At 43.2% G+C, this 20,790-nt stretch overlaps 1 protein-coding gene across 2 annotated transcripts in view; it reads right to left on the bottom strand.

Moving 5' to 3' along the window:
• The window catches only part of LINGO2 (leucine rich repeat and Ig domain containing 2), a 411,926-nt gene that overhangs the window by 73,931 nt on the left and 317,205 nt on the right, over nucleotides 1-20,790 (bottom strand). The gene's annotated exons all lie outside the window — the stretch shown is intronic.

Below are 20,790 nucleotides of genomic sequence, written 5' to 3'. Positions count from 1 at the left end.
AATGGCAATCTGGAACACCAATATCTGGTGTCCAGTTGCCATGGCAACTCATCTTCCCCCCCCTGACGCAATTACACTGCAGGGTGTCAATGGCATCACAAAGCAGTGCACGTCCTCTGCAAACTCTTTACATGCAGGGATCTCTTTATATCATTAACAGCAGGGATAGCTGTCCTTTCCTATCCCCGCTGTTGTAGTAGTAAGCCAGCTATCAGTCACCGCCGGCTCTCACTGCAGAATGATGCGAGCTCTGCTTCTGAGCTTGCGCCATCCACAGGACATAAGCTTACATCCTGTTGTATTAAGTACCCAGCAACCGGGACATAAGCTTATGTCCTGTGGAATATCTAGGGATAGAAACATTTTTCTATTAGGCCCAATGTCTACGGGCCGGAATAGAATTGTGGAATCTGCGTGCGGATCATCCACAGTTCAAGATGCCCATAGAGAAACATGGGCGTCCGCACAGGAATTAAAGCTCGTGGATTTGTTTTGCGGACCTTTTGGTCCGGAAAACAAATTGCAGCATGCTCCATTTCAGTGAGGATCCCCCACGGATGGCTTCGATTGAAGTCAGGGCCACAGATTCCATGGGAAAGGAGTTCCAAAAAAAACCAAAACATTGCGCATGCGCCAGTACACATCTACATACCAAAAAGAAGAGAAGACCCGGACAGGAGCGCAGGGTCTTCAACCGCAGGCAAGGTCAGATTCCGCTATGGGCTCTCGCATTCGGAATCCGATCCGCCCCTGGAACATGAGGCCTTATGTGCCAATAAAAATACATTTATAATTAATGGCTGGATGTAACTATAAACAATATTTTTCATGGGACAGATTATTTCATGTAAACCCCTAGGAAGCAAAGCAGATAATTCCGGGGAATCTCAGAAACTGAGACCAAGTACCTCATAATATTTCCACTGTAGGACCAAATATCCTTGGCTTGGAACATTTGCTGTTACATGACATTTTTGCTCTGGAAGTGCAGTTAACTTTTCACGTGGGTTAGTAAGTGTCCCACTCTTGGCATTTGTACAAAGAGGTCAACTTTCATTCATTAAGCTATCGAAATAGCAACATTTACATTATTTTATTTTATTTTCAGAAATGCTACTTCTACAAGTAGGAGGGATCTATTTAGGTGGCAGTGGTGTCATGAGATGTATGGTGCTAATGGCTTCAGCAAATAGGTTAATTGAACGATTCCCTCTAGTAATGGTAGCAATATAAACATAACATATTAGATGGTAAAGCTGTTATGTTTCATAGTGTTTAAGTAAATAACCGTCTCGGCAGACCTATTGTTTTCATCGAGTATGTGTACACTATTAAATGATCTGAGAACGGTTCCTGCTGCTCCGTAAAGAACTGTAAAAAGCTAATTAATCTATTTACAGTTATAACAGGGTTCTATAGAGGTTGTTGGTGTGCACCCAGCGTGGCATGAGGAAAGTACTCTTTACCCTGTAAGTTAGGATTTTGATTGAGTGTCATGTTTTATGGGTTTGGCTAAACCAAATACCCTGATGATCTATAGTCACTCTACTTTATGACTGTTGAGACGCAAACTGAGAACCCCATATACATAGCTCCCGTTCAAAATAAGACCACCACAAGACTTGTTTTGAGGACTCCATAGATTCTACGAGTGGGAATCATCATCATAAAAGTGTCGAGAAAATATTATGAATTTTGGCTATGTCTTTTTACACACAAAATTGTAATTTTTTGATTTTATGCAGCTCACGCTCATTTTAAAAAATATAGATAGGGCTTAACGGTAGGGGTAGTGGTCTTGCCAGCCCAAGAGATTTAACAATAACTTACACCAGACACTGGCGTAAAGCATACCAGAAATCTACTCCAGGATATAGAAGATGTAGATTTCTTTCTTGGTGCACTGACATCCCAATATGCACCAAATACATCAAGAGGTGTGCCCCTCTTAATACATTGGGAGCATCTTACTCCAGTCTGGTTCATATTTCAAACTAAGGAATACAAAATGGACAAGCCGACAAAAAAATAACACTGTGAGCCATTGAAGTTTAATTTCAGTATAAGGAGTTTGGTACTTCTGAGATGTTGACTAAAAATGATAAAATTCCCTGAAATGTAGCTTGTAGCTCTCTATCATCCTTTTAATAGAGAGGGTTCAATGAATACTTGTCCAGGATGAAATATAAATACTTATTTTCAATGGCCATGACTTGGAGTTCTAGCTCACACACCATTCTAAACTGGGACTATGGTTGTCTATTGCACATTGCCTAATGTTATAATGAAAATATCCTATTAGGTCTCAGATTGCCTTTAATGGAGGTGGATCACTGAAAATTTAGTGAAGTACATTGCTGGGTTGGTAGTTGGCCAGATTTCCTACTTTTGTCCAATCCTGGTGTTATCAGGCAAGCTATATGGCCATATTTAACTTCTTCACATTATGTACTGCATAATGTGAGAAGGGGTTTATAGAGCTGGCCCAATAGCTGAGCCCGCTCCATATGGGACAGGTTGCAGCAATATTACACAGCTTATACCTGTTTGCAACAGGATAACTCTGATCCTAGACGTTTAATCACTTAGATGCTGCAGTAAATAATAACTAGCATTTAAGCCACTGGACAGAGACGGGCTCCCATTGTCACATGATCACTTCCTCCTGCAACGTAAATGCTGGGTGCTGAGTGGTTGTAATGACAGTGGGCCTAGTAATGGCTTCAAGAGACAGGGAATCAAAGGATAATGCTGATGTATAATACACTGCAATACAGGAGCATACACTGCCTTGATTGCTGTTGTTTAGGTACCTCACCTCCTCTGAAAAACAAAACAATAATAAAAAGTGTTCAAAAATCAAAAAGTAGCCCAACCCCCTGGAAACATCCTTCCATCACCCAGGCGACATTTTCCTGTGCTGACATAGTGAGAGATGCTTTGAGAGTCATGCCTTCAGAATGGGATACTGCTCTCTAGGCTCGGCTGGTTTTATACTACTTTTTTTTAGAAGTAGTATAAACCACTGGAAAAAAAAAACACTTATTCTTGTAGAGGAAAAGCCCAGAAGAACAAGTGGAGGTTGCAGACAGCAGTCTGGATAGGGGAGGATTGCTCCCCAGACTCTGTTCTGCATTGTTCTGCTTTCTTTATTCCATGTGTATTTGGTCTCTTAGGAACATGAGAGTGAATCCGCATCCAATGTTAATAGCATATGCACTGCAGATTGAATGCCTCCATAGAGATGAATGGAGCTCAGAATCCACAGTAAAATAGGGCATGCTGTGATCTTTCTTCAGCTTGCGGAATCCACAATTTCTACCCACATGTGTGAGCAAACGGGGAAAGTCCATGCATTTCAATGCCCGCGTATTACTGCATATCGTCCGCACGGGTGGTGATCGAGAAATTCCAATTCAAATCCATTTGTGAGACTTTTAATTACAAATACTCTGTGGTAATCTGTGTGTGTGTCACCCTGTCTCCATCAATCAAGATCTATCTCGCATCTGTCTACCTCCTGTCCTGCATCTGTCTACCTTCTGTCTCGCATCTACCTGCCTCCTGTCTTTCTAATACCCTGTTTCCCTGAAAGTAAGACCTAACCCCAAAACAAGCCCTAGCATGATTTTTCAGGATTGTTGAGGATGCTTGAACTAGAAGCCCTACTCCAAAATTAAGCCCTAGTTGGTTAATTAAAAAGTCAATGTAAATAGTGTCTAGGCAGCTATACATCTAAAAAAAAGTTACATCTTTTGGAGCAAAAATTTAAGACCCTGTCTTATTTTCAGGGAAACAGGGTATCTCTCTCATATCTATCTATGCCTGTCACATTAACCTATCTATTGCAATGAATCAAGCCTATATCTATCCCTATATATATATTTCATTCTATCACATTATCAATTCATCATTCTAACGTCTGAACAAACCATCCATCTTTATGAATCTGTCTTCCTCCTTTCTATTTCTCTGAATAGCACAATCAACAGCAAACATGTATTACAAAAAATTGGTATTCCAGACATTTCTTCTAGCAAGATCTTCACACTGACCACCATTCTGTACATTGTGTTTTTGTAGCTTTCACACTAGGGATGTTAAATGAAGTGAACACTGCATGCTACATTGAACTGTTGTTCTTAATAGCTAAACTTGTAATGATACTTGTAAAACATGGAAAAGAAATAAAAATGCATTATGTCTCTCCAAAAGCCAGAGAGAAAGAATGTGAGCTAAATGGGGACAAATTAGGAACAGGCCAGAGAAAAATGGAATTAAATGTCTTGTAGAACACCAGAAAAGAGCAAGTTTAAGTAGTCTGCTCTTCCTTGGCATGTCCGCTTTCAATCTCCTAAAATATAAACAATCATCTTTCATATTAATCTAAAATTACTATTTGTTTTTCCAAATTAAGTCCCCTTTTCTATTACAGAACATCTATAATTTATTCATTGCATTAAAACATACTACAGCTTTTAAATGAATCTCGCACAATAAAATATGCTTAAAGGGATACTCTTTGGCTGGGTTCTCACAGGGCAGATTCTCGGCGGAAATCTTGCGGTTTGGCCGCAGCGAAAAAAAGCGAGATTTCCGCCGGGAGAACCGCTGCTGCAAAACCCGTGGCGGCTTTGAAGCGGCCTGGCCACTCGCTCTTCCGCTGTGGCCGGCGCTCCCATAGAGGAGCCTCCAATCAGGAGGCTGGAATCGGCACATGTGATGGGGCGGAGCTACGCAATGACGCGTAAAAGGGGGCGGAGCCAGAACGCCGCTGCTGCCGGACAGACCCGAAGGCAGAAGACCCTTCTGCGCAAGCGCGGCTAATCGGGCGATTAGACGCTGAAGTTAGACGGAGCCATGGAGATGGGGACGCCAGCGCAGGGAAGGTAAGTGAATAACTTCTGTATGGCTCATATTTAATGCACGATGTATATTACAAAGTGCATTAATATGGCCATACAGAAGTGCTTAACCCCACTTGCTTTCACGAGACAACCCCTTTAATGGCACTCAAAAGTGATGACTGGTTCCCTTTTACAATTGGGCATGTGTTACCAGAACAGCATGGCTTAAGCTTAAAGGGGTTGGCTCGCGGCAAACCTTAAAATTTTACCTTACCCCATTCCCCCTTTCACCCCCCTGGCATAAAATAGCAAAGTAAAGCGGTTTTTAAGCCGCTTGCTACTTACCGATCCGACGAAATAAGGACTTTAAAAAATCTTCTCCCAAGATGGCCGCCGGTCCTTTCCCAGGGATGCACTGAGGTTTTCTCCCATGGTGCACCGCGGGTCTTCTCCCATGGTGCACCATGGGCTCTGTGCGTTCCATTGCCGATTCCAGCCTCCTGATTGGCTGGAATCGGCACACGTGACGGGGCGGAGCTACGCAATGACGCGCAGAAGGGGGCGGAGCCAGAACGCCGCTCGTGCCTGGGCTGAACAGAAGGGGAGAAGACCGCACAGTGCAAGCGCGTCTAAAAAAGCAAGAAGACATCAGAATTAGACGGATCCATGGCGACGGGGACGCTAGCAACGGAGCAGGTAAGTGAATAACTTCTGTATGGCTCATATTTAATGCACGATGTACATTACAAAGTGCATTAATATGGCCATACAGAAGTGTATAACCCCACTTGCTGCCGTGAGACAACCCCTTTAAGGGTTGTCATTTGTTCAATACTCTACAGGTCTGGAATTCTGAATACACTGAGCTGAATGCATTAATCTCTACACTGAGCAGAAGGTCTGTATAAAGGCTTCGCAGGTTTCCTCAACTAGGGCCTCAACAAGAAAGGACATGGTGACATGTAGCCCTCACCAGTCTTTGTCAAGATATAAATGTATCTTCTGTGTCTCCTGTACTCAAAATAAGGAGATAAAACCAAAATCACTGTAGCCTGCGACAGGCTTGTGCAGTAGGAGAGATAAGCATATGAACCCTTTTGTCAAAACTTCCTTCAAAGCCATGCACTGAGGTACGCCTCCGAGTCTGAAAGTGCTGCTCTACATGAACACATGAAACTGTACAGGTATATATATATACACCTTATATATCCTTCAGGAGTAGGTTCACCTTTGCAGTGAATCCAATTGCAAACATGTATTATTGAAATGCTACTTATACAATCACCCAGTGCTCTAATGAAAGTCTAATAAATCCCACCACTCTACAAAAACTCAACATTTCATTATGTTTTGTATTAGACTTAGAAAGAAGTATGCTTGATGGAGTACAGTAGTTTATATTATATGGCATTTATGTTAGAGGGGTCAGTGGTGCCACACTTCCTCTCTCACATATCAGCCTACAGCTACTCTGACATGCGGTCCAAGAGCCACATGTTAAGCCTCACCCCCTGCCAGGGACCCTAAAGGGAAATGGGAGCACAAGAGTGGCACTGGAAGCATTCAGATTTTCAGCGCTTACAGCACTGTAGGGCAGACTCCTTCGGCCAGTTGAACAGTCGGTACGGGAAAAGAGACAGAAGGAGCTTTGAGCACCAGAAGGTGAAAGTGTCGAGAAGACTTTTCCTCATGATGTCAGTGGTGACCTGTCTAGTGCATCACTGTTGCGAACAGTCCCCTGAATAGAGAAGTAAATGGGGACTAAGCCACAACCCCTTACGAATGTTTGGGAGTTTTTTAGGTGCCACAGGCATGATATATAAAGGTATTTAAGCTGTACCACAGAAATGTGTGATGCAGCAGCAGTAGGATGAGTCAGACATTAGCAGCAGCCTACATGAAGACTGAGATGCAGCCTTGGGAGAATGACCAACAGTCAGCAGGATCAGCAGTTTCCCCATGTTAGGCAGCCACCAGGAGGACCAAAAGGGCCCTGATGATCGAGGCCAAGGATGTAGGGCCAAAAGGGCCCTGATGACAGCGGGCTGAAGATAGAGGGGTGAGCAGATGGAGCCCAAGAAGAAGCAACAGTGCTATGGTCCCAACCCAGATGAGCAGCTGGATCGGGATTGCAATGAGGAGGTCGAGGGTGATGTTTCCTGGTGTCAGCAGTTGAGGTTGTACTTCCTGCTAACAAGATTAAGTAGTGCCCTCAATGTTAGGTTTGCCCACCATTAAAGATTTGTTAGGTATACAGGAGGCCTGCTGTCGGGTTAGGAAGGAGCTGAACACTATAATTGTAAATTTAACCTGTATCGAGTCTGGACATTTAGAGGCAGCTTCTGCAAACCATTTCAGAATCCTGCAGGGTACGGAGGGTTATGCCATCATTGACGAACTATGTGATATAAGCTGTGATCAACAAAGCTGCGATTGGTTGTTTCATTAACCAGTGTTAAAGGTCGAGTTGCCTCATTAATACTTTGAGTTGCCAGCATTATCCGATACAAAGTGTTGAAGCAGCATGATTTCTTAATGTATATAAAGTGATATTATGGATGCGAGGGCTCAACAAGCCACCTGGTGCATCCGCAATGACAAGTGGCGCAGCAAGGTAGATCTGAGATAAATTGACATCAACATTGGGCAGCTTGTGCGAAGAGATGCAGCTCCTATGGGATGCTATAGATTGAAGCTGCAGGTAGCAAATACTTGAAGTTTGGTCAGGTGACTCGTTGCTGTTCAGTTCAGAAGGCGATATGCCTGAGCACTTTTTGTAATGCTGTGATGTATAATGCAACATTCAAGCGCAAGTGCCCCCCTACGGAGTGAGATCATCTAACCATTTATTCCATTAAGTTGGATTTTGACAATAAAGTGTTGCCATGGCCTCTGTCTGTCATTGCCTCATCATCAGTTAACATCATTTACAGAACCTCTCTGGTATTTAACCCTTAAACTTTGTAAAAGATCCTAAAACTACTGACTTAGCATCAGTGAAATTACAGTCTAGTAATGGCTTATGGCAGTCAAAAGGCTACATTATATTTTAGTATATAATTGGATAAAGCTACAGGAAGTTAGAATTTCCATGGATCTAAAAAAATATATATATATATTTCTGGATAATGATGAGTAAAATGCTATATATGCAGTTCTCTAATAATGTATTGAGAGTAGATGAAAAACTGGGGTAACATTTATTAGAGTAGCTAAAGATATTCTAGTTCTATTAGGCCGGCTGCACACGGCCGTGACGGGCTCCGCCACGAAATTCCGCGGCAGAGCCCGTCACAGCGTCCCCCAGGAGACCCCATACTTCCCTGCGGATCCGGCGTCCTCGCTCCCGCATGACGCTTCCCCGCCCACCTCCGCTGCGTCATGTGACAAACCCACCGCGCCACATGATGCGGCTGGCCGTGTCACATGACGCGGCGGCGGTGGGCAGGGAAGCGTTTTCACGCTATCTTCCACTGTGCTACAGCGGAAGATAGCGTGAACGGACGGCTTCCATTGACTGCAATGGAAGCCGTCCGCGCGTACACCCGCGGCAAATAGAGCATGACGCGGGTGGAATTCCGCACCGTGAGCACTGAGCTATTAGGTTCAATAGAACCTAATAGCTACGGGCAACGCAGCGAATTACGCGGCGGAAATCCGTTTGTGGGAAGGAGGCCTAACCCTTTCCAATCCAATTTGTATCCTGGTTTTCCTAGGGGGCTTACTCTTTTTCTGCTGTTATACAACAGCGCTATATGCTGGCTAAAGCCAGTACTGCATGAGGTGACACATTGGATAGGCTCCGACAGCAGAGAGGCTGGCAATATACAGTAAGAGAACCCCAACAGACGTCTTCCAACATCGGAGCTGTACAGCCTTAAATCATAATGTCTTTAGACGTCAGACAGTAGATTGGAAGGGGGTAAAGGCACAAAGAAATATTCTATAAAGGCAGCAACGTCACTGATCATGGTAGTGATCTAATCCTAAAGTCCACAGTTGACAACATTTATGCTTACTCATACTAGAAGTGGCCTGGGTAAAACAGTCATCAGTACTCCACCGGTGACCTCTACCACCAGTCTCCGACCTGCCGGAAATGACTGTGCATTGAGAACATAAGACCGCATACAATTGCAGGTTTAGCGTGATATGTAAGCACTTCTCTACACAGCCAAACTCCTCATTAATCATTATCTACAATCATATTGAAGTGTGTTACATAAAATCATTGAAATAAAACATTAAATGTTTCATGTGAACAAAATAAAGAGCGAATAAAAATTCCAGTTCAGTGTAATAGGTGACCATTAATGCATGAGTCACTCCGACATAATAACTAATTTGTTTCCTCTCGTTCCAGCACTTGCAGTAACAAGTTTATTTTATTGCATTTTAGATTCGCAAATAAATAATTCACTGTGTATGACAAATACCGAAACTAATTGTGAACTTTACAGCCGCACGCTTTAGAAGACTTGGAATTTATTAATGCAGTAACAGAATTTGTGTGCTTATTAGCAAAAAAGCATTATACAAGCAAGGTCATTATATTAGGTCGGAGCCTCAGACTAACCATGTAATATGTTAATCTTGTCGCGTTTGGCACAGAAGCAAGTTGTATAAGTGGTAATGGATGAGAGTTTATGCTTTCTAAAGACAGAGGCATAACTTGAAGCTCTTGAAAACCAATGCCATGCCATTTATGCTTTCCTGATGCATGCAGCATGCGTACACACTGCAAACACAGTGTGAAAGTAGCCTTAGTAGGTAGAGAGGTGTTCTGCCTATTAAATTAAATTCCCTATCCCTGGTTTTGGAGACAGGTGTGAGAATGGCAATGTTTAATAGGCATTAATTGTAAGACCCTTGGCCGCTGGCTGTGTCTATGATTCATTTATTTCCTTCTGGACGCAGTTGTAGATTAGAGAAGTAGAGAAGTTAGAGAAGATTTACTGCACATAAGTTAAGCTTCTTGTACAATGAATGATCCTCCTTGGTATGAGCTGGTTATGTCATTTCTAGCTCGTTCGCTCTTGTGCAGCCTGTTTAGAATGGTAGAGTTGGAAGGGACCTCCAGGGTTATCTGGTCCAACCCCCTGCTCAGTGCAGGATTCACTAAATCATCCCAGATATTTGTCCAGCCTTTGTTTGAAGACTTCCATTGAAAGAGAACTCACTACCTCCCGTGGTAACCTGTTCCACTCATTGATCCCCCTCACTGTCTAATATCCAATTTGTGTCTCCTCCCTTTCAGTTTCATCCCATTGCTTCTAGTCTTTCGTTGGCTTTCTAGTCTCACCATTGACTTGTCCAACGAGCGACATTCAATACCATCCAGTGTTTCACGTAAGCTTATGTGAAACACTGATCAGTGTTTAAACTGAAGAAGCAAATAAGCCAACAATGATTGTTATGCCTGCATGAAATGGACAAGTGAGAAGCAAATGACTCGCCTTTGTCGTTCAGTCATTGGCTCGTGTTTAGACCGAACGATTAGCGTTCACATTTGCTAATTTGAATAATTTTTTGGGATGATCATCATTCCATCTAAAAGCACCCTTATTCTTTAATAATAGATGGAGAACCCAACTATCGGACATGTACGGCACGTCTTGTGGATATTTCATAAACTGGAGAAGTGAGAAAAGCTCTTTAGGCTCCATGTGCTTCTGACTTAAGCTAACGTCAGGTGGGTGAGTGCGATACGGTGCCGTGGATCCTGCCCTCATATCGTGCTCCCCACCATGTGAAATCCCCAGGGATGCGAGGTGCTTTTATGGGAAAATAGACTTGCATCACTTTGAGGATACCAGGATCCCTCGATGCAGCTGTCACAGCCGCGGCAGAGGATCGCTGAGTTTCTCCTATTGTTTTCAAAAGGGTCGTCAGGAGATGCTGCCGCCTACCCCATTGAAAATAATGGGGCTGTGATGCAAGATCTCGCAGCTACATAGAACTTGCTACGATTTATTTCCCGCATAGCCATGCATTGCAGTGCCATGCAGGAAAACACCACCCAAAACAATGGGGTTCATATTTGTGTGAAATTTGTGTGTCTCACGACGCACAAATCTTGTGCAATTTTTTCTGCTGTGTGAAGCTGGCCTAAATTAAGGCCTCCTTCCCACGAACGGATTTCCACCGCGTAATTCGCGGCGAAAATCCGCTGCGTTGCCCGCAGCTATTAGGTTCTATTGAACCTAATAGCACAATGCTCACGATGCGTAATTCCACCGCGGAATTACGCACCGCGATTTCTCCCGTCCTCACCCGCAGCATGCTCTATTTTCTGCGGGTGAGGACGGGCTGTACGCGCTGACGGCTTCCATTGCAGTCAATGGTAGCCGTCCGTTCACGCTATCTCCCGCTGTAACCAGCGGGAGATAGCGTGAAAAAACGCTTTCCCGCCCACCGCCGCGCGTCATATGACGCCATATGACGCGGCCGGCCGCGTCACGTGACACGGCCGGCCGTGCACGTGACACGGCCGGTGACGCGGCGGCGGTGGGCGGTGACGGGCGGTGACGCGGCGGCGGTGGGCGGGGAAGCGATTTCACGCTATCTCCCGCAGGTAAGTATAGGGGCTCTGGGGGGCGCCGTGACGGGCTTCACTGCGTAATATTACGCGGCGGACCCCGTCACGCTCGTGGGAAGGAGGCCTAAATGTGCAATCTTCAACTCTTCAAATGAGCTAAAATGAAGGATTTGCCCAGTTCTCTATGTATGTGTTCATAAACACTCAGTGTCCAACAAAACCGCTACCTGTCAATGAGATACACTATACTTGGAGAAGGTTTTCATCTCCAGCTAGTAAGGGTCTACCGTACTGAAGTGCAAGAGATTTGTGGCAGAAATTTTTGCGACTAGACACTTAATTCATTTAAATTTCTGCAATCCCCAGTCAGAAGAATAGAACAGTTACAAAAGTTTCTTAAACAAATCTGCCACCTGAGATTTGACTTGAAAGGGGAACGGCAACCGTGCCAATATTTACTCATAAGACTCATATCCTTGATACCTCTAAAATCCTAGAACCCATGTGTCCACCTTTACTAACGGCACACCGTACAATTTAATAACCTTAACGATTTAAGATAAATATGTTTAAAATTAAAATTTTGTAAAAATATATTGCAGCTTTTAGGCCGGTATCACATCTATGTAAGAACCTCTGGTCAGAGGTTTCATCTCAGCTCCGGCTCAAGATACAAGAAGCAAAAGAGCGGTATGCAGCACTTTTTCTTCCATCCAAATGCCAAGGCAAGTGAGCAGAAACTGAATGGGCGTCATTATAGTCAATGAAGTCCCTTTGGCGCTGTTCAGTTCTGTCCTGAGACGGAGCCACTTGGCCGTGAGGATTCCCCTTTCCTGATCCCCAAATGGAGCAGGAAAGTAGAACCCTTGATGCAAGTTTGAAAGCACCCTTAGAGATACCAGTAAATACTGTATAGCTATTGTTACTTTTTCTACTTTACAACAAGATCAGGTAATGTAAGTAGTAAATCTCTAACTACACTTCTTGGTATAAAGTCTTCCTCTTGAATGGAAGCAATGTGGCTTAAGTCTCTAATTCCTATGTAACTTTCTAGAAGTACTTTGGGGCATCAATGAATTGTTGGCGACAGCAATGGCCAGACCATCAGTTTATCATGACAAAGATAAATCCTTGCATTGCAAAACTCAAACCCTAGAAGACAAAGCATTGCATACATTACATGTCTAATGAGCGCCAAATTATACAAATGTTATTTTACGAGTCTTCTGTGGCCTTGAAAGAAAAACGTGGTGAAGACTGAATTTTCAGATAAATAATATATGCAATACCTCCATTTCTTTGTCCCTCTTGCATTGGTATTTGTCAATCTCTTCAGCACATACATACAGATCCACTTGCTTTATGTTTTAATTAGACAACATGAGAGTTGCTACTAGCGTTCAGTACATGGTTTTGGAGAAACACTAGTTGCAGGCAATGGTTGATACTTGAGGAATACGTTGCGCTGGTATCGGATATTATCGCTCTTAAATAAAACTATTTGAACACGCATAAGAAAAGTATAAGAAGTGTCAGGCCCATAGATTGTCTGCAGCAATGTTACAAGTATCACAACAATAATACTGTAAATCTCGTCCCACCTCCAAGCAAAGACTGGGCGTAACCGCCTCGTCCGTCTCTCCCGGACAAGACAATGATAGGACTACAGCTCAAGACGCAATCTACGCCAAAGGCCCCATAGTTCCAGGAATTCGTCATGGTTACCTTTGGACCAGCTCGAGAGTTCCTCCAAGTTCTTCTTGGCTGTGTTCGGTCCATTGGAATTGGCAACTCCTGGTTAGCGAAAAACTCTACAAGTCAGTGTCTGTATCTAACCACTACTGGCTTCTCCTCACCCTCCATATATTAGCTCTCCCTGAGAACCAATCATGATGAGGCAACCCTTATACCCCCCTCTCAATATGCAGAGACAAGTCTAATTTACACATGAACTCACAGTTGGGTTACCTCTTTAAGCTGCCTGCACATGAACGGATTTGCAATGGAGAATTTGCGGTTGGCATTCGCACCGCAGATCCACAGCAAACACTGTCCATTGCACTCTATGGAAAATCGCTTCTACCTGCACAGTTGTACAATCGAATAGCAATTCTCACGAGTGGAGGGAAAAACACAGCATGTTCTATTTTAGTGAAAGTCAATGGAAGCCGTCTGACCCGCAGGCCCCTTCGCAATTGACAATGTGGAAAGGTAGCAGATTCTGTGTCATCGGTACTGTGCATGCCTGACCGCGGCTCGCCACCGCCATCCGCAGTACAGATAAAAGAAAAAGACAGGTACACGTGAATGCCATCTGGGCACAGGGTCTGATTCTGCTGTGGGCTCCTGCATACAGAATCCGGCTCAATCATGTGCAGGCGGCTTTACTAACTTAAAATTGGATTATTTAGTCCATTAGTTACTACAGAGGTAGGACTGTTGACAATTTATACATGTAGTATACCAATAAAAAAAACGTAAATGGCAAGGTATACTTTAAATATTTGTGTCTGTCTTCGGCAGTCTTTTATATTGCCTATTTACTGTGCTTTGTCATAGCTCCCTCTAGTGGCTGTTCGTATATACCGGTTTTTAGTTAGTTAGCTTGAAATCTCCATTTAGTGCCATGAGAGCCCATGTAGCAATCATTTATGACCTTGGTGACCTCATTAAGCCTGCTCATTAGCAGTCATCTTCTTTCTTGGAATCTGATGCTTAACAAGCAGCATCTAGTGTCATCGTCTTCATCCAGGCCTATGGTAGCATCACTGGCATGTCCAAATTAGCACCTAGAGTTGTAGATTTCTATGTAGATGCATGTTATTGTGTTTTGCATGCCTCTTACTGTTATTCTACAGTTATAGCTGCCAATCAGTCACCAGCTTGGTTATTAACGGTACGGCACCTGCCTCGTGTAAGTCTATGGGCACTCACCAGCTCGCTAATCAAGCCGTACACAACTTGTATAGTGGTGTGTTACATACTGGCATACAATAGTAAGTGCATTATCTTTTCTTTTTCTCAGTTTCACCTATTCTTGCAGAAGTTGGAAATTTCTCCTAAGTCAATGAATTACTTGGATTGAGTTTAGCTGCCTGTCAACTTATGCCTTCTCACACATAAGGAGGACAGAGCAATTTGCATAAGTGATTTACAAAGTCTGGCTCTTTGCAATTGTAAAAATGAACGTTCCGACATTGTTATCAAAGCTGCAAACTCTCAGTGCATGCTGGGATTTGTAGATGCAACATATAGCTCATGGAGAAACAAAGGTTATAGCCACCTGATACCGTAGCAGCCTTATATTACACTTATCAGCATTTGTCTTGCAATGCGTTGTGACTTTGATCTGCTGAAAGTCAACAATGAGGATTCCTATTGAATTGCAGCAAGCAGAGATCTTGAGAACCGTAAGGAATAAATGTATATCTTTTCATCATACAATGAATCGACTTCATTAGCAGAAAGCATATAACTCCTGATTTGATTTGTCCAGCTTTATGAAGTTGAAATAGGGGTCCCAAATGGCATTCAGGGAGACGTGAGCACTGATACCCCTTTCCTCTTCATACACCTTCTTAGAAAAACTCAATGGGTCATGCAGTGGTGTAACGTGAAAATTCTCGGCCCCAATGCAAAATCTGTAACAGGGCCCCCCAACTATAATGCTTTATTCATACTATAAGGCTCCCTATATGGAGAAGAGAGGCCTTATGGGCCCCCTAAGGCTCCTGGCCCGGGTGCAACCGCATCCCCTGCATCCACTATAGTTGTCATGCAACCTGTGATCTTTGCACCCTGGTAGAGATGGATCAAAAAAACAGGATGCTTCAACTATTTGGGAGGCCCAGTGTAAATGCCCTTGTCCCAATATAGGCTCCATTAAATGTATAGTTGCTTAAGTTGCGTACTGTCTATGGCAGGGGTGAAGAACCTGCAAACCAGTCACATGTGACCTGGAATGCCATTTTGTATGGCCCCTAACTATTTGGACACACAAATGCTGTGGGTGGCTGTTCATGGGTAGTTCCCATGACAGATAGAAGATGGTTACCACATCGGTCAAGAGTAGGAACAAGCAAGTATTAATGGCACACTGGGTAGACATTTCTGAGTTCCCCATGTATCGGGACAGTAAGGTCCTATGACCCTGTATAATTAAAACAAGGTCCAGCATTACAGAGGTATGGACATAGAAAAAAATAGGGAATCCAAAGACAAAGGTGATTTATCTTATGGGACCGGTCTACCCGGGATAGAGGCAGACCGCCACACCAGAAGTCCCAAGTAGCCCATCATATACCAGGTTTGGAATGGCCAAGAGTTTCCCTCATCACAAAGACATCCAGAGGTGGAGAGCATCAACAAGATCCCAAAGTAGATCCCAGTAACGTAAATGTATTTAATTAAAATTAATACATTTTTAAAAAAAACGGCGCTCCGGGGATAGGAGCCATTAAGGTCAAAAGAAGCCAATGAGCTTACATAGGGGGTCACCCATATGGCACATCAGGAAGGAGCATATGATTCATAGGTGACCATTTGTGCATTATGCTCTCTTTCCACTTTAGTTTATGGTAGTTGTGAAATGCTAGTCTATTATCACCATACCCATGATCTGGGAAGAGCCACATACAAGTATGATTTTATCCTCTGTAGATTACTAATTGTGGAAAAAGCAGAACCCCATTCTCCCAATACGGAAACCCCGGAAGTGGAACCAGCACCTACCATACATTTATTGTATATACTCTTAATATGCCATAAATCTCTCAAATAGGAATTCCCCCTTGAGTTTTATTGTGTACTTCGGAAGGAGTTCAATATGACAATTTGGCTTTTGGACCAAGAAAGGTTGTGTACCCCTACCCTATAGGAGCAGTGCCCTTGCTTTGTCCCAGACAAGAGGAGAGAGAGAGTTCCTTCTACTACTATTGAATAGAAAGATTAACCTTCCTTGTAGGAAGCGGGATATGGTGCTGTCCAACCATATAAAACGGAGGGTGGCAATTAGTTTAAGAGTAAACGCCAAAAATTTGGACATAGAAGGTGCAACTCTCATAAAACAGTATAGCAATGAGTAATTAACCCAGTTCTTATTAAATGATTAAAGCAGCCAAAATACCGCGTTTCAGGGGACTCAGCCCCTTCTTCAGAAATGTCTGTAGAGAGCGCAGGGTATCACGAGGGTTTCTTATATCCACACTACAAGTCTGAACAGCAGGTGTTCTTCAGACTTGTAGCGTGGCTATAAGAAATCCTTGTGATACCCTGCGCTCTCTACAGACATTTCTGAAGAAGGGTCTGCTTCCCCGAAACGCGTTATATTGTCTGCTTTAATAAAGAACCACCAAATTAATTGTTCTAGCTTTGTCACAGACACTGCAAGGTGTCAGACTTGTCTCCTTAATAAATTCCACACAGTGACCCTCCCTAACGACATCTTCTCTTACTGCCATCTGAAATCTACATACATTATGTATATATGTATGCACAGACCGTCTCTGAATGGCAGCAGGATGGTAACACATTGTAGCTTGACTGGCATCAGCAGGCAGGAGAGTTTTCAACAACTTCTGTGCATTTCATTGCAGAAGAGTGGAAGGTGTTTACATCTATCCCCTCCATTATCCATGTCCTAATGAAGACAACTAATCTAGTATGACCAAAGGGATGAGTTCTGGAATGTAACCAGACTTCCTGTCAGAAAATTAATCTGCGGCTCGACATGACTAATTTACAAAGCTCCAACTATTAGAACTAACAAACAATTTAGCGCAGGTTTTGGTGCACGGCTCAGTGACTTCCACTTATTAGTTGCTGATTTATTTATTTATGTGACTGATACTTTCGTTAATATTAAATTGTATACATAATGTGAACGACAGGTAATTAGACATATTCTCATATTTACTCGTCTGTCTATGTGAAAGCACAGAGGTAATCTGGATACCTTATAAATGATGGCAGCGGATTTTGTAGACAGAAGTGAAAAACTGAAATAATTTCCCACAGAGCCATGCAAAAAAATTGCTTAAAAAAAAACAAAAACAACCAAGTTGGGGCTATTCTTCACCTTTTTAACACAGCTCGCTGCAGGGTATTGCAATGCACTGATGCCACAGCTGCCTGAGATGGAGCCCCCGCAGGGGTGAAGGGTGTCCCTGTGGCTTCCTTCATCCCCACTGTGACTCCTTTCATTCCCGCAGCCGGGGACTCCCTTCATCACCGTGGAGATGTTAAACCTCCTCTCCCTCTCTTTGCTGGTCGGCTTGCATAGTCTACTTTAGGAGTCTATGGAGCCGCTGGCGTTTTGCCGTTAAAAGATAGGACAAGCCCTAGATTTTGCCACAGAGAAATCTTGGCATCAACAATCACGCCTATGTCCTGTCTTTTAATGCGCGATTTTTTTTGGTGCTTCAAAAAATGATTCATCTGAAGGAACTCTGAGAACCATGAGTTCCAATAGATGCAATTTTTTCACACGCCTACAGCGCGTCAAAATGCCACCCATATGAACAAGGCCTAAGGATGCGTTAACATCTGCGGCAGGGGTTCTGCTTTCCTGCTTGAATCGGGGAGCAGGAAGAAGAATCCCCTGGCCAAACAGGTCGGTCTTATGATGGAATCTAACAGCACTGAATGGAGCCCATTGACTATAATGGGGTCTGTTCAGTTTTCGCTCAGCTGTCTGGCACTATATCGGCACTTGACATGCAGCACTTTTTCTTCCTGTACTTTGTGTCAAATCTATGACGGAACCTCTGAACGTAGGTTCCAACGCAGATGGGAAGGCAGCCTTTCCCATTCTATGGAATAGAATTAAAAAAAAAAAAAAAGTAATTGTGTCCTACTTGTACTTGCAGTTTGTTACAATGTATCAGCGTCGGTAATAGCCATTAGCCTAGACTCCGAAGCACAATACAGAATTGTGCTACTGATGTAATAAATTGGTTGTGCCAACACCACAACCTCGTTTAGATTTCCTACTAGGACACGTTTACTTTATGTCATATCACAGGGTCCCCACTCGGGATCTTCGTCTATGACCTGGAATGGAGTGCTACATACCTGTAATACAACAGTTTTTTTCCTAGTGGGTCAGTCTAGCCTCGATTTCCAAATTCTCAGTTATTTTCTAGTAGTGAGTACCCAACACTAAGGCGGCTTCATACAAGCATATGTGTGCATGCACAATTTGTGCGCCATACACAGACAATAGAACCCATTGATTTTACATTTCCGCAGTTGACTTGCGCATTTTGGTCACAAAAAAAATAGAGCATGCTCTATTTTTCTGTGTATTTGCACACCAAAGGTTTCAACAGAAGTCAATAAACTTATTATAGACTTTCCCTTTCTCTTGGGCTTTTATTCACTTGACATGGTAACTTTAAGTGACTTTAAAAGTTATGCTTCAGTTTGAAATGCACCAAGTAAACTACTAAAGAAGTTCTCCAAGATAAGAAAACATGGCTGCTTTCTTTTGAAAACAGCGCCACACCCGTCCATGAGTTGAGTTTAGTATTGTAGTTAAACTCCATTGAAGTAAATAGAGCTGAACTACAATACCACAACCAACCTGTAGACCGGTGTGGCGCTGTTTTTGGAAGAAAGCAGCCATGGTTTTCTAATCTTGGACAGTTCCTTTAAAATTAGCCATGTTCTAATTGGCCAGTTTACATATTAGTCACTGATTCTGCATTATACTTTGAGGCAGACTAATAACAGAGAGCATTTCCTCTGAGAACATGTCAAATACACCTGCTGCCTATCCTGATCTCATATTATATACTGCATGCATTAAAATGATTGACAGAGGTCTCCCCTACATACTATATGAAATGCACACAGTGGTGGAAGCATGAAAGTGTAGTCACCCTTGTTAACCCCAAGCACTCAGTGCTTAGCTGCAATGACCCAAGAATGATGCTGTTTGAGGATGTGATTTTGGCCGCGCTCGCTGTACTTTAAGGTGAAAAACAAAACAAGAATTCAAATCTCTCTAAAAAATGTGTGCTGGAAATATCATGACATTTACAAGTCCGCCGAAAACAAACCAAATGGAGCAGAGCTCTTCTAAAATATGCAATTTTCTATCATTTATTTCATATAATTGTAATGTCCTGTGTGCAGTGTGGGTCAGATTAGATTTAATGGCTGTACCTTAAAGATTTTTCATTGAAAATTTTCATTTTGTGCTTAAAGGGGTTTTGTCATCACAACAAAACCCCATCCACCTGCTCAGCCCGACAAAGTAAAAAGAGGGCATCATCGGCGACGTCCGTTTGATGGCCTAGCGGAAGTCAGGTGTCATCTGTTGCCAATCAAATGGCACAGCATAACTGTACATTCTTCGCCGTACATGCTCCTGGTAAACATGTTCGGTGACGATGCGGCCTCTGATTGGCTGCAGACGACACCTGACTCCCGCTGGGCCGTCTACCCAGTAGTCACTGCTGATGCCGTCTCTCAGCTGCTTCCAGGGCCTCCAGGACAGGCGAGTATTCTCTCTTTTTTTTTTTTTTTTTTACTTTAGGCCGGGCCGAGCAGATGGACAAGGTTTTGTTGTAATGACAAAACCCCTTTAAAGTCCTTTCCCAATTCCAGTCATTTCTGCCTTAAAAGGGTTTTGTCATTGCAAGAAAAGTTAGTCCACCCACTGGGTCTGGCCTAAAATAAAAAAAGAGCACATACATACCTCTACTGGCATCCTGGGATGCATCTAAAAGTTACCGAAGGGCCCAGTGTCGGCTACCAAGTAGATGGCCTGGTGGAAATCAGGTGACGGCTGCAGCCAATCAGAGACCGCAGCATTACCGTCTCAAACTCCTAGTATCATGGTGCCCAAGAAAAAGTAAAACCAACTCACCCACATCGGATATTATCCTGGAATCTAAGTAGCATGGTGCAGGGAAGGAAGTCGCTTCAGCCACAGTTGGGTCCAATTACAAAATTTCTTCAAACACTCCTATGAAGTTAAAAACAAAACAATTATGGAATCCGTAAAAACATTCATAGAAGCAGGCGGAAAAAATTGTTCGTCTTTTTTCCGTCTGCTTCTATAAGGATGTTTTTAAGGATTCTATAATAAAAGTTTTGTTTTTAACTTCATGAGTGAGAAGGAAATCTTGTATTTGTGAGTGCTGATGCCAGGACTGTTGACAGTGATGCTGCACAGTTTTTAATTGGCCAAAGTGATCACCTGACTAAGCTAGGCTGTCAACGCAGAAGCCGGTGCCGGCCCAGTTGGGGACTCTCAGCTGCGTTCCTTGGCTCCAGGAGAGGGGAGTATGCGCTCTTCTTATTGTAGGCCAGGCCCAGTGGGCGGACAAGTTTTTGTTGTAATGACTAAACCCCTTAAAAGCAGAGTAAATATATCCAAATATTTAAAAAAGTATGCTA

Source organism: Eleutherodactylus coqui, chromosome 5, assembly GCF_035609145.1.
Source record: "Eleutherodactylus coqui strain aEleCoq1 chromosome 5, aEleCoq1.hap1, whole genome shotgun sequence".
NCBI classification, from domain to species: Eukaryota; Metazoa; Chordata; class Amphibia; order Anura; family Eleutherodactylidae; genus Eleutherodactylus; species Eleutherodactylus coqui.
The sequence above is the reverse complement of the archived record's forward strand: the minus strand, read 5'-3'. Positions and strand labels throughout refer to the sequence as shown.